General features: G+C 39.8%; 1 protein-coding gene across 3 annotated transcripts in view; it reads right to left on the minus strand.

Moving 5' to 3' along the window:
- The window catches only part of zyx (zyxin), a 31601-nt gene that overhangs the window by 11755 nt on the left and 5522 nt on the right, over positions 1-14324 (minus strand). The window contains exon 1 of one of the 3 annotated variants that reach the window (XM_088999173.1): positions 7788-8117. The exons of 1 other annotated variant lie outside the window; for it this stretch is intronic. The gene's annotated coding sequence lies outside the window, so the exon portion shown is untranslated. Of the gene's footprint in view, positions 1-7137; positions 7365-7787; positions 8118-14324 lie in introns of those variants that run through there. One more of the 3 variants, XM_088999174.1, reaches the window with a different exon arrangement.

Genomic DNA, 14324 nt, shown 5'->3' on the forward strand with positions numbered 1-14324 from the left:
TGGATTGGATTGGATTGGATATGCCTTTATTAGTCTCACAGTATACATATATACATATACATATCATTTTGTCATGTTTAATATTGTCATATATTAATATTAATATATATTAATATTAATATAATAATATTATTAATATACATACATACATACATAATGAAAAATATGGTATATAGTTTTAATATTAATATTAATATTAATATAGTAAAGTCTCGTTATATCGATATTCTCGGGAGTCGGAAAAAATATCGATATAACCAGACTATCGATATATCCGATCCTGCGGCATGTAAATTTTCTCCTTGCGTTCATAGAAATAGTATCGTAATAAGCAGTACTATCGATATAACGAGACTTCACTGTATTAATACTAATATTAATATTATACATAATGAAAAATATGGTATATACAGTAAAGTCTCGTTATATCGATATCGGATATATCGATAGTCCCGGTTATATCGATACTATTTCTATGCACGCACGGAGAAAATTACATGCAAACAGGGTCGGATATATCGATAGTCCCGGTTATATCGATATTTTTTCGGACTCCCTTGAATATCGATATAACGAGACTTTACTGTAGTTTTTATTTTTTGCTATATTTAATTTTTTTTCATTTTTTTGTGTGCATTGAAGACATTGATTTTTCTTTTCTAATTCCGCTGTTGTAACCGCAACAACCCTGAAAATCGAGTTACAGATTCGACGACAACAAGGAGCCCAGCCAAAATGGCCGTCGGCGTCGTGGCAGAAAAAAGATCGGAGCGCACAGATGTGCCTCGAGCGAACTGCAGCATCAGTTTCCGATATTCATCAGGTACTTGTTTATGGTCACATCAATCACAGGAGGCCCCGCCCAGGGGGGGGGTCACGGTTCGAGAACCAACGCTAGCGTGCGAGCTACGTCAAGCAAAGCGGCTCAAGTATTTCCCCTCACGCGTGCTTTTTCGACGTTAAACAAATGTTGAAGCTATTTCCACGCCGCCCCAACCGCTCCCAAACATGACCTTTTCGTCAAAAGGGCCATTGTTGCGCACACGAGTAAATCAATGGCGGTTTTTTTTCTTCCCCCAAACACAAAAAAACGCCCGTTACGGATGTTAACCATGGATGAGTTGACATCTTTTCTCCCCAAATTGATTTTTGCCGCACTGGAATCGTTTGGAGCACAAACAATGTTGGTTGTGTAATTATTTTGTTGTCAAGACACACAAGTTACACTTACAAGTGCTGACAAGACTAAAAAAAAAAAGGAGGATTGCATAACGACTTTGCCTTGATGCAAAAGCTAAACCTTGACTCTTACTTTCATAACCTTGCTGCTGTGTTACTTCCGGGTAGAGTCAACGCTGGCGCGAATGGCTGCCACTGCTCGCCCGCACAAAAAAAATCCCGTGACTATAAAGTGTCCTTGAGAGTTTTGAAAGGCGCTTAGAAAATAAATGTATTATTATTATTATTATTATTATTATAAATCCTGATGGGTGCAGGCTTGCCCTCGGATCACTTTCTCAATCGCGATTGAATTTGCCATTGATCAAGATCAATAAAATACAATTAAAAACAAATACTTAAATCGATTAATAAATACATGAACGAATTAGTTGTTAATTTGTTATTTCACTAATTCATTAATTCATTCGCTGCCATTGCCGAATTTATTCGGGAATTGTTTTTTTTTCTTACGACGGGTGCAGATAAAGCGTTGGTCAGACCTCTGGCAATATTTTCTTTTCTACAAGTGGGGGGGGGGGGCAAAATTTCCATTTTTTCCATGTTAGCGCTTTGTTCCAGCTTCACCTATTGTTAAAGCGTGATTTAAATCAGTAAGTATGGATTGCATTTTGGACAGCCACCCCCATTTCAAGCTCAGATAACTCCAGACCCATATAATTTAGGAATTAACTTTTTTTTCTGATGAAAGAAGAGAGGCTAAGGTTTCTAATGCTGTATTGAATATTTATATTGTCCTAAAACGCAATATTCTGTGGGTGCTGGAATTCAAGTGACAATGACAATAACCCTGGCATTGGAGTGGACACATTTTTGCACATCGTTTGCAAGTGAATGAGTTAATAATCGGGGAGGGCTGAGTGTGAAATGGTGAATTTATGGCACCGATTTCAGTCTTTTTCCGTCAGTTTCATCAGCTCGGGCAAGGAGGAGATCTCAAAGAGGAAGTGGAAGCGAAAGGTCACCGTTTCCTCGTGAACACCCATTTTACGAACGTCGCATTTGTCAATCATCCGGTTTCAGTCTCACTGTTTAACATGAAGATATAGAAGAAATGATCATTTTCGCATTGATAAATATAGTCTGCCCCTTCATTTATTGTGTTTAAGTCAATTCTCACAATCTGCTGCTAATCAATTCTTTCAGTATTTAACTCATTCACTGCCAGACGATGTGCAAAAATGTATCAACTCCAGTGCCAGGGTTTTTGTCAATGTCACTCAAATTGCAGGACCCACAGAATATGGAGTTCTAGGACCACATAAACACTCAATGCAGCGTAAGAAACGTCAGACTCTCTTCTTTCATCAGAAAAAAAAAAAGAGTTAATTCCTAAATTATATGAGTTTGGAGTTATATGAGCTTGAAATGAGGGCGGTATGCTAAATCGACCATTGCTACGTGTGGCTAAGGGTGTTTCTGTGTTTTCTAAGCAACGGTGTCAAGCAACAGAAGCGTTTTAAAAAAAAAACCTCTGTTGATTTGGATTCACGAAAAGCAGCTAGCAGGGGACAGTGTGAGTGAGGGTATTATCGCCGAGAAAGCGCGGCAACTTCACTCGGATATCATCAAGAGGCAACTACATCAATGACCATCACAAAGGTCAATAAAACGACTTTATTATACAGTACAGTGTATTTATTTAATTACAATACAATAGCACATTTATTATTTAGTACAGTTTATTTAAAATACAATAACACATTTATAATACATAAAATAATGTCTATTTTTGTGTAGTTTTAAGGCGTATTTAGTAGAAAATTCTGTTTTATAGGAACCTGGGAACGGATCATTCTCAGCTTAATGGTTTCTTATGGGAAATAAATGTTTGGCAGAGCAACTTTTTGCCTTACAGACACTTTCTGGGAACCAATTAAGTTCGTAAGCTGAGGTATAACTGTATACGTTACTACAAGGAGGTGTTTGGCAACCAAAAAAAAATGATGATTTATTCCATATGAGAGTTTTCGGACCATATTTTAGCAAGCGTCATCGAAGTTGCCATGTTCGATTTACTTTCGTGGGCCAATTCTGGGCCCCGGGGCCTTCACTTGGACACCAGTGGCGTCAAAGGAGGGCAACATTTGGGTTGCGTTTTAGGTTGTAACTGAAATTCCATCCCATAAATGTGTGGGCAGACGAACTTTTCGCCTTACACACACTTTCTGGGAACCAATTACGTTTGTAAGATGAGATATCACTGTACATTTAAAAAAAAAAGGGGGGCGGGGGTAATTTTTCATTGACTTGAATTTAATACAAATAATAATACAGTAAAGTCTTGTTATATCGATATTCAAGGGAGTCCGAAAAAATATCGATATAACCGGGACTATCGATATATCCGACCCTGTTTGCATGTAATTTTCTCCGTGCGTGCATAGAAATAGTATCGATATAACCGGGACTATCGATATATCCGATATCGATATAACGAGACTTTACTGTAATACATTTCACATTCAACATATTACTGGTGGAAATTGTCCGCCGACCTCGAACAGAAAAACAGAGCCATTGTCTAAAGTGGCGTCACACACGCAGGTACAAATGATACTTTTGTTTCCCCGAGAGCGCCATTGTCTCTTTCAATACGTCACACCCTCGCGAATGTGCGGCGAGCCGTTTTGGCACGCATACATCAACCCCAACCTCGGACCCCGACACGGCGAATCCATCTTGAAACGTGATTCTCGGGATGTTAGCGGTGGCGAGAAATGTTGCATTACAGCACAATGACATCACCATCTAACCCCCCCCCCGCCCATCTGTGCTGACTTAAGCTTTGCAACAGCCAAACGGTGAACTCGTGATCTCACCCGTCATATTTTCACCCCACCGCAGTTCCGCTCTCCCTTCAACCAAAAACCGCCAGCGGTGGCGTGACACTGTCAATCCCCCCCCCCCCCCCCCACCTCGTTCCAGCTGTTACGAACGACAGCATGACGTCGTCTCGCCGCTAATGACCTCTCTGACGCTCGCGTGCCTTCGACATGAGGCAACCAATTGGGGACGCTACACGCTAAAACCTTTTAATAATAATAATAATAATAATAATAATAGTAATAATAATAATACATTTGATTTATAATCGCCTTCCAAAACTCTCAAGGTCACCCTACAGTCACAGGTTAACTTTTTCTGTGGGTGAGCAGCGGCAGCCACGCGCGCCAGCGTTCACTCAACCAGGAAGTAACTCAAATAGATAGAAAGCAAGCTAGCTAAGCCAATAGCTAATAGCTAGCCAGCTAGATAGCTATTGTACGGTATTACAGAAAAGACAAAGACAATAGACTTAGCACAATATTTCTTACTAATGTTTACTTCTTCTTTTCCTTTTGGCTTTTCCCTTCAATGGGTCGCCACAGCAAATCAGTGTCCTCCGTCTTTAGAGGTTTGATTATAACCCGAGATGAATAATTAAACCGAAGCTCAACCCAACAAACATACCGTCAGAGCAACGACTCTTGATAGTCATAACATTAAAAAAAAAAAGCACAGGCCGTGATCAAAGGCTGTAAAATAGCTTCCATGTCTCCAATTGTCAAGGCTAAAAATTCAAGGAGAACCCCCCCCCCCCCCCCCAAGGAAAGCGACCACGCTATCAGCCACTCACGAACCGTCTCCAAATAAAGTGGTGATTCGCACATCATTCGCTAAGACAGACGCGACACAGTGACCTCAAACTACACCAACACTGCGTTTTTTTTTAGCTTTAGCGAGTTAGCAATGACGCCTCAGCTCCTGGTTGTATCCTCCATCTTTAAACAATGGTGCATATTTCTACAATGGATCTTCAGTTACAACCTAAAAAACGCAACCCAAATGTTGCCCTCCTTTGACGGCACTGGTGTCCAAGTGAAGGCCCCGGGGCCCATATTTGGCCCGCGAAAGTAAAACAAACATGGCAACTTCGATGACGCTTGCTAAAATATGTTCCGAAAAATCTCATATGGAATAAATCATCATTTTTTGGTTGCCAAACACCTCATTGTAGTAACTTATATAGTGACACCTCAGCTTACGAACTTAATTGGTTCCCAGAAAGTGTAAGGTTAAAAATTTGTCTTCCAAACATTTATTTCCCATAGGAAACCATTAAAATGAGAATAATCCGTTCCCGGGTCCCCATAAAACACAATTGTCAACTAAATAAGCCTTAAAACTACACAAAATATACCTTATTTTATTTATAATAAATGTGCTATTTTATTGTAATGAAAGAAATAAACTGTATTGTATAATAGTCATTTTATTTACCTTTGTGATGGTCGTTGCCTCTTGATGATATCTGATCAAAATTCTCCATTGTGGGATGAATAAAGGTTTTCTGATTCTGATTGAAGTTGTATAATACCCTCACTCACACTGTCCCCTGCTCGCTGCTTTTTGCTAATCCAAATCAACAGAAGTTTGTCAACCTCTTCTATTGCCCGAGACCGTTACTTAGACAACACAGAAACACCCTTGGACCTTTTGTTTTTCTACATCTTTCATTCCTTTCATCTTCCTTTCATAACTTTCCTGCTGTGAAATGTCAATTTCTCCACTGCGAGACTAATAAAGATAAACCCAATCCAATCCACCTAAACTAGCAGACGACAACAACGTCCGGGTAATCAGCGGATTCTTTGTGTATGCGTACTTTCAATTTAAAAAGTACTTGTGTCGCGACTGATGAGACTTGACAAAAATTCCAAGGACATAAAGACGGATAAAAACACTCAACCGCGCTCTTCTTCTACGTTCAGAGGAGGCACCCACATCAAGACGCCTCATCGACAACTGGAAGTACTTTCTTCGCTAGTCAAGTTGATAGAGAATAGACAGAATAGAAGTTATCATATTTAAAAGTTTCAAGCTGTCGTATGTTTACTCGGCCGAACACAAGGCCCATAATGGAAGTATACAAAAAAATGTTGGGGTTAAAGAGACCCTGCCGTCATTGCTTCGCCTTTGAGAACATGTTAGCATGCTTTTATGAGACTTTCTTTGATGAATACAAAAAAAATAAGCTTTGTGGTCCTTGACACATTTTGCTACCCTTTCGATACGGATGGTACAAATGAGTCGCGCCATAAATTTTTACTCATAGAAAATAAAGGACAGTAAATGTTTTCCCAATTTTGCTGTCGGTACAACTTAGAATTTATTTATTGCATTCTATTTGTGATTGTATTTTATTTATTATAGTAGCTATTCTTGTCTGTGACTGTAAAGTGTCCTTGAGAGCTTTGAAAGACGCTTAAAATGTAATGTATTATTATTATTTTGATCTCTAGCAACATGTGGCATTTTTCGCCTGTCAACACAAGATTGCATCAGAATTACTCTTTGAATTTTACACTTTGTTCCTAAATATCCATGAAAATGGTTTCCTATGTTTGTATACTGATGTAGAAACTCTTCAGCTATTGTTGTTTAAAAAAAAAACGCATTTACTGATTGATGTGCCTTCCTTAGAAGCCAATGAAGCATTAAAAAAAAATCTTCCAAAAAAACATTTGGAATTATGGTATCGAAAGAGTTAACGGGTTATCAAAACAAAGATTTAACAGCTGGGTTATGACACATAAAACGGCTGTGATATCTGGAAAAAGAGACATTCAATATTTAACTAGTGTACATTATGAGCAGATAAGAATTGAATTCAAATTCGATTGTTGGCTAACTAACGTCGCGTGGCAAGCACGAACACGAGCTAGCTAAGTCAGGTGCCTTCAACGACCAGACCCTCAAAGGCTACATTCATCGAACGAAAACCAAAAAAAAACGGTTCCGTTAAAGCGTGGTAGATTAAAATTTAGTCGGTATTCAAAACCGATGGTTGTGTATTCAAAGCAGGATAAAAACATTTGCTCGGTGACGGTAAAAATCACAGCGGTCGCCACTCACCTGTCAGCCGGTTTATACGCAATCCAAGCGGGTCGCTTGCGTTAGCTTAGCCGAGCGAACCACCACCACCACCACCAGCAGCAGCACGCCCACAAACAGCCTCACCAAGCTAGTCCGGACCGGGTTGTCGAATGGCAACTCATTAATTCCTCTAAACGATTAAATGAAACAAAATCTTCAAAACCACCGCGACTGTTCCGCTAAGATAACCGAGTCAACTTTTGTTTTTTTTTTCTTATTCGCTCGTCGCTTCCGCATAGCCACCCTTTATATTATCGTCCATGTCTCATACCGCGAGGCACATACCCGCGTTAATATAATAATTTGTGTAAAAATACCGTCACGGTATGTGGTTTTGTCACGCAAAACCCGCAGTTTGGCTCTCGTTACAGTATCGTGTTCCACAGATTGCTGCAGAATCTTAAACTGACATAATAATAATAATAATACATGTCATTTTAAGCGCCTTTCAAAGCTCTCAATGACACTTTACAGTCACAGACAAGCATATGCACTATAATAAATGAAGAAACATAAGAGTTGGTAACTATCGTCAGGCTGTCTTTAAAAAAAAACCCCAAAGAAAAAAGGGGGAAAAAAAGCACACATCACGTCCCTTTTCGTCTCGCATAATTACAAAAGACACTCACCGTGAAGTGGTTCTTTTCCCCTTTTTAAACTTCCAACTGGCTTCTTGTGGCTCGGCTCCTTTAGTTGCCAGTAAATGGTAACTTTTGGCTTTCGTTCTGTCCCTTCTTAGTCATGCGGGCTTCCTCTTTCCAGTTTGCTAACTAGCTAGCTAGCTAGCTAGCTAGACCCTGCCCCTTTTTGTGCTTTTAAGGATAAGGAATGACAGCATCTTTTTCAAACAAGTTCTTTCTCGTTTGACTTTGGGCTCGGGGAGGCGTGTAGTACAATGTAAACACCACTTCACTCACCACCCTCCATTCCCCCTCTTTCTTTCTTGATGAGCTGACCATTCAGACCCCCCCCCCCTCTCTCCTGTTCTGTTCCCCTCTCTCTGGATTCTTGCAGCATTCTTCATTCAATGACATCAACTTCTCCCTCCGCCTTTCCTTGTAAGGTCAGGAGTGGGGGGGATAGATACAGTAAAGTCTCGTTATATCGATATCGGTTATATCGATACTATTTCTTTGCACGCGCGGAGAAAATTACATGCAAACAGGGTCGGATATATCGATAGTCCCGGTTATATCGATATTTTTCGGACTCCCTTGAATATCGATATAACGAGACTTTACTGTAGATAGAACTGGATTAGAGAAGGGGGGAGGGGAGAGATATAATGATTACGTACAGGTACAAAACGTGTGCAATAATCGTTTGGAACACAAGAGTCACCGCAAATGAAAATCTTGATTTGTTTGTATTTTTTTTTCAAAGAGCTTCATGGAAATTGAATTGAAAAGACATACCTGTTAATGTAACTTGGCTTACGAATTTAATTGGTTCCCAGAAAGTATGTGTAAGGCGAAAAGTGTGTATACCGAACATTAATTTCCCATAGGAAACCATTCAAAGGAGAATAATCCGTTCCCAGGTCCCCATAAAACATCATTTTCAACTAAATAAGCCTTAAAACTACACACAATATACCTTATTTTTTGTATAATAAATGTGCTATTGTATTATAATTAAAGAAATAAACTGTATTGTATAATAAAGTCGTTTTATTGACCTTTGTGATGGTCGTTGATGGCTTGATGGAAGAGAGTGGCCGGTTTCCTCAGCATTAAACACTTGATGAGGAACGTAGCCTTCTTCTTTCACCACCTTGACAAATGATCCCTTGTAGGTGCTTTCTCTGCGATAATTTTACCTTGTGCCTCATCAATTGTCTTCTGTTTAGCTGTGTTGATAGCTTTTTGCATCAAGTGCTATCAAGGCTATAAAATGTACAGTATAATAACGTTGTTTGAGTTATAATAATAATAATAATAATAATAATAATAATAATAATACATTTCATTTTTTTTGTCATTTTCACTCAAATTGCAAAAAAAAAGTTTTTTCCTAAATTATACGAGTCTGGAGTTATATGAGCTTGAAATGGAGGTCGGCTGTCCAAAATACAATGCAATCCATACATATTGGTTGATGTAGCACTTTAACAACAGCTGAAGTTGGAACAAAGTGCTAACATGGAAAAAAGGGAACTACTGACCCCTTGTGGAAGGGAAAAAACATTGCCAGAGGTCTGGCCAGCGCTTTATCGGCACTCAAACATGAAAAAACAAAACCAGAATAAATTCAGGAATGGCGCTCTACGTCATATTTTCAATTCCCGAATAAATTTGTGAATGGTAGTGAATGAGTTAATCACAAGTGCCAATTTTTGCCATTTTTTATCCTATTATGCTTCTTCTCTTTCCATTGTCATTTTTTTCATCCCATCATGCTTCATCTCTTTCTCTTGTTTCTATTTATAATTGTATTTAAAAAAATGTTTGTCTGCCAAACATTTATTTCCCATAGGAAACCATTAAAATGAGAATAATCCGTTACCAGGTTCCAATAAAACATATTTTTTGACTAAATAAGCCTTAAAACTACACAAAATACAGTGATACCTCCGCTCACAAACTTAATTGGTTCCCAGAAAGTGTGTGTAAAGTGTCCTTGAGAGCTTTGAAAGGCGCTTAATATATATTGTATTATTATTATTTAAAAAAAGGGAAAAAATTGACCCGCATTTTTGTTGTTTCGAATTCAACGACTTTTCAAGGTTTCTTCAGTGGCTCTGTGAGCACAGTTGTTTATAAAGAGTAAAAGGCATTTCATGACCCTGCTTCCCCTTGTCGTGGTGATAATGACTATATGTCAGTGCCCTCGCTGCAATGTGATGCGATGCCCCCCCTCCACCCCGGGCGGCAATGAAAACGCTCATCTTGCATAACAACCATAAAACACAGTTGGGAGACTCACACAGCTGTCACCTCCGAGTCGTGATCATGACCTCACAGCAATAAAATGATTTATCAAGCTTTTTTTTTTTTTTGGGGGGGGGGGGCGTATAGGGGGGTGTATATTGCATATTTGGCCGAAACTGGAAAAACAATTTAGCTTTGGAATTAGTGACATCATGAGAGGGGAATGAGTTGATCAATTTATCATTCGTGGAAAAAACCTTAAGGGATGGAAACAGAGCCGGAGTGGGACTCCTTTTTTTAGCCTCTTGAATGTGTTATTTTGCACAGGCACGGTCCTCGAGTGACATTGTGAATGTTTCCAGCGTTGTCTTACATTTTTGCTTCATTTTGATATTAACTCATTCACTGCCATTCACAAATGTATTCAGGAATTGGAAATATGACGTAGAACGCCATTCTCGAATTTGTTCGGTTTGGTTTTTTTTCATGCTTGGGTGCTGATAAAGCACTGGCCATGGCCTCTGGCAGTGTTTTTTTTCCCTTCCACAAGGGGGCAGAATTTCCATTTTTTTCCCCATGTTAGCGCTTTAATCCACTTTCAGCTGTTGTTAAAGCGCTATATAAACCAATTTTGCATTGTATTTTGGACAACCGCCCACATTTCAAGCTCATATAACTCCAGATCCATAGAATTTAGGAATTAACTCTTTTTTATGATTAAAGAAGACAGTCGAAGGTTTCCAACACTGTAATTAATGTTTATGTAGTCGTAGAACTCAATTTTCTGTGGGTCCTGCAATTTGAGTGACAATGACAAAAACCCTGGCAATGGCATGGACACATTTTTTTTCACATGGTCTGCCAGTGAATGAGTTAATTTATTCTACCCCCCGCCCCCACCCCTAAAAAAAAAGATTATTCCAGAAGGAATAAATCCCAAAAGCAGAATACGCATCTGTCCAGGTTTCTGCTGATGTTAAAGCAGACTCCGAATTATGAATTTAAGGGAGTGGTCCTCATTGGAATTTGAGCCCCTTCGCCCCCCCCCCCTACCCCCTTTCCGCATTGTCCCACATGAAATGTTTCCAGTCACTTTTCCGCTTCCAATAAGGCTGAAAAAATGTGTCAAAGCGCCATCTACAAAGTTTCCAAAGACTCTCCGGCTTTCTTTTTTGTTAAAAAAAAAAGAAACACAATCTCCCCCCCCCCCCATTAAAAAAAAAAATATCAAGCATCTTCACGGTGACCCACTCAAATCCTGAAAGTTCAGATCTGGCAACAAGACGGTACAACTGTGGGGTCCAGCTCAGCTCATGTGGAGGTAAGAGGGGGGGGGGGCAGCTACAATCAAAGCCAGACAGCCTGGAATGCCGCCAAACCTTGGAATGACCCCCCCACCCCCCCAATCGCATATCCTAACATTTGTCTCCGCCGCTGTACTTTCCACCCCCCCCCCCCCCCCCAAATCCCACCCTCTTAAGAAGATACGGTAAAAGGCTGAAAATCCTCACACCTGACTCCCCCCCGTGGTAATATGATTCCGAAATCTTCTTATTTAGTCGTCAAACACAAATTCCGGGCATACTCCAGACAGGATGACGACATGCCTACCTGAGAACATGGAAAGAGTTTTCTGTTGCCAAACTGGCTCCCATTCAAAGTACACAATAGCTGCACTTCCATCTTCCACCAGCAGGTGTCAGGACAGGCATAAGTGGTGCTAGACAAACTGCCTCGAGGAAGTCCATCTCCCCAGATTTTCTTCCTCAGATTAAGTACATCGAGATCGGTTGGAAATGAGCAGTGGTGGGCCGTCAAGGCCTGTTGTTCCAAATTCCAAATGGTCGTTCATCTTATTTTCGTTATAATAATAATAATAATAATAATAATAATAATAATAATAATAATACATTTAATTTCGTTGACCCCTGTTGCGCTGCTTTCAGATGTGTGTTTTCGTATTTAAACATGACATTGCTTGGATTAAAAATAAGTAAAGAAACAAAAACAAATAAACACATAAACAAATAAATAGATAATTAAATAAATGAATAAGTAAATAGAAAATCAACTAACTAACCAACTAACTAAATAGTTAGCTATTTAACTAACTGACCAATTAACCTATGGACCAACTAACCAATTAGCCAACTAGCTAACTAGATATTTAACTCTCTGATATCTATCTACCCAACTAATTAATGAACTAACCAACTAACGAACTAATGAACCAACTACCTAGTTAACCAACTAACGAACAAACTAACCGACAAACCATCCAACAACAAACCAAAAAACTAACTATATAGCTAACTATCTGAAAACTAACCAACTAACTAACTAATCACCCAACCTACTAGCTAACTACCCAACCAACTATCTAGTTAACAACTAATAAATCAACCAACTAGCTAACTAGATATTTAACTCTCTGACATCTATCTACCCAACTAATTAATGGAACTAACCAACTAACGAACTAATGAACCAACTAACTAGTTAACCAACTAACGAACAAACTAACCGACAAACCATCCAACAACAAACCAAAAAACTAACTACATAGCTAACTATCTGACAACTAACCAACTAACTAACTAATCACCCAACCTACTAGCTAACTAGCCAACCAACTATCTAGTTAACAACTAATAAATCAACCAACTAACGAAATAACCAGCTAACTAATGACAATCCAACCAGTTAGCGAAATAGACAACTAACTAGATATCAAACCAAGTAACTAACCAACCAAACAACTAACCAGCCAACCAACCAACTAACCTGCAAACCAACCAACGAACAAACCAACTGACTGACTCACTAATCGACCGACTAACTAACTGATCGACTGACTGACTAACTGACACACTAACTAACTAACTAACCAGCTAACTAACTAACTGACTAACACGCTCCTGTTTATCTACTAGCTGGCGACCTAGCTTTCTATCTGTGTATTTAATGGTGACATTCAGTGTATTAGCTAACTATCTAGCTAGCTATTAGCTATATAACTATGTAGGTGCCTTGCTATCTAGCTAGCGATCTGTTGGCTATCTATTAGCTATCTACTAGCTGATTAGCTAGCTTTTCATCTATTTATAATTATTATTTTACATTATTAAAATTATTATTTTAAATGGTAGGCATTTTTTTAAAATTCTGTGTCTCCCTTTTTTTGGGGCTCCAAAGCTCTTCCTCACCCATCTCAGGCCTTCCTTCCTTCTTTTCCTCTCAGTCGTCCCCCACTCGTGTCCCCCACGGACCACCCCCGCCTCCCCCATCCCTTCTGGTCCACGCTCACAATGTGACTGACCACCCACATGGGCCCTCCTCCGCACACTTTTTCTTCTTCTTCTTCTTCTTCTTCTTCTCACTGTCCAGACTGTGTTTGTGTCATTCTGTGCGCAACGTGTGGATTTGTCATCGCCAAGAGAAGAGGGGGCAAGACGGGCGCAAAATAAAATGGGGTTAGTGGGGGCGGCGGCCATGTTGCAAACAGCTAAATTGTTGTATCATGTTGCCATAGGGAGACGGAGATTGAGGATGTTGCCCGGCAAGAGAGTGATCAATGGAAGGAAAACCCGTGTGTGTGTGTGTGTGTGTGTGTGTGTGTGTGTGTGTGTGTGTGTGTGTGTGTGTGTGTGTGTGTGTGTGTGCATGTGTGTTTTGCAGTGTCCCGGGATTTCTAACAGTGTATTCATGAGGAGAGATGGAAACAGTCACTGTGTATTGTCAGGCTGAGTGCACACAGGAGAGAGAGAGAGAGAGAGACAATTAATGAGAGAGAGAGAGAGAGAGAGAGAGAGTGTTAATGTGAGAGCGAGAGAGAAAGGAAGGTGGAGATAGAGAGCAAGAGAGAGAGAGAGGGCGAGTGATAGAGAGCGAGAGTGAAAGAGAGAGAGAGAGAAATTGAGAAAGAGAGTTAGAAAGAGAGAAAGAGAGAGAGGAAGAGATGTAGAGAGGCAAAAAAAGACAGAGAGAGAGAAAGAGAGAGAGAACAAGAGAAAGAGAGAGAGAGCAAGTTAGAGAGAGAGAAAGAAAGAAAGAGAGAGAGTTGATGAGAGAGCGAGAGAGAAAGAAAGGTGGATAAAGAGCGAGAGAAGGACAGAGGGCGAGTGATCGAGAGCGAGAGAGAAAGTGACAAAGAGGTAGAAAGAGAGAGGGAGCAAGTGAGAGGGAGAGAGACAGAGAGAGAGAGAAAGAGAGAGAGATGAAACAGAGAGAACAAGATAGAAAGAGAAGGGGGAGAGAGGTAGAGGAAGGGAAAGAGAGAGAGAGAGAGAGAAAGAG

Source organism: Hippocampus bargibanti, linkage group LG06 (assembly GCF_051943395.1).
Source record: "Hippocampus bargibanti isolate YZ-2025 linkage group LG06, ASM5194339v1, whole genome shotgun sequence".
In the NCBI taxonomy this organism is placed as follows: Eukaryota; Metazoa; Chordata; class Actinopteri; order Syngnathiformes; family Syngnathidae; genus Hippocampus; species Hippocampus bargibanti.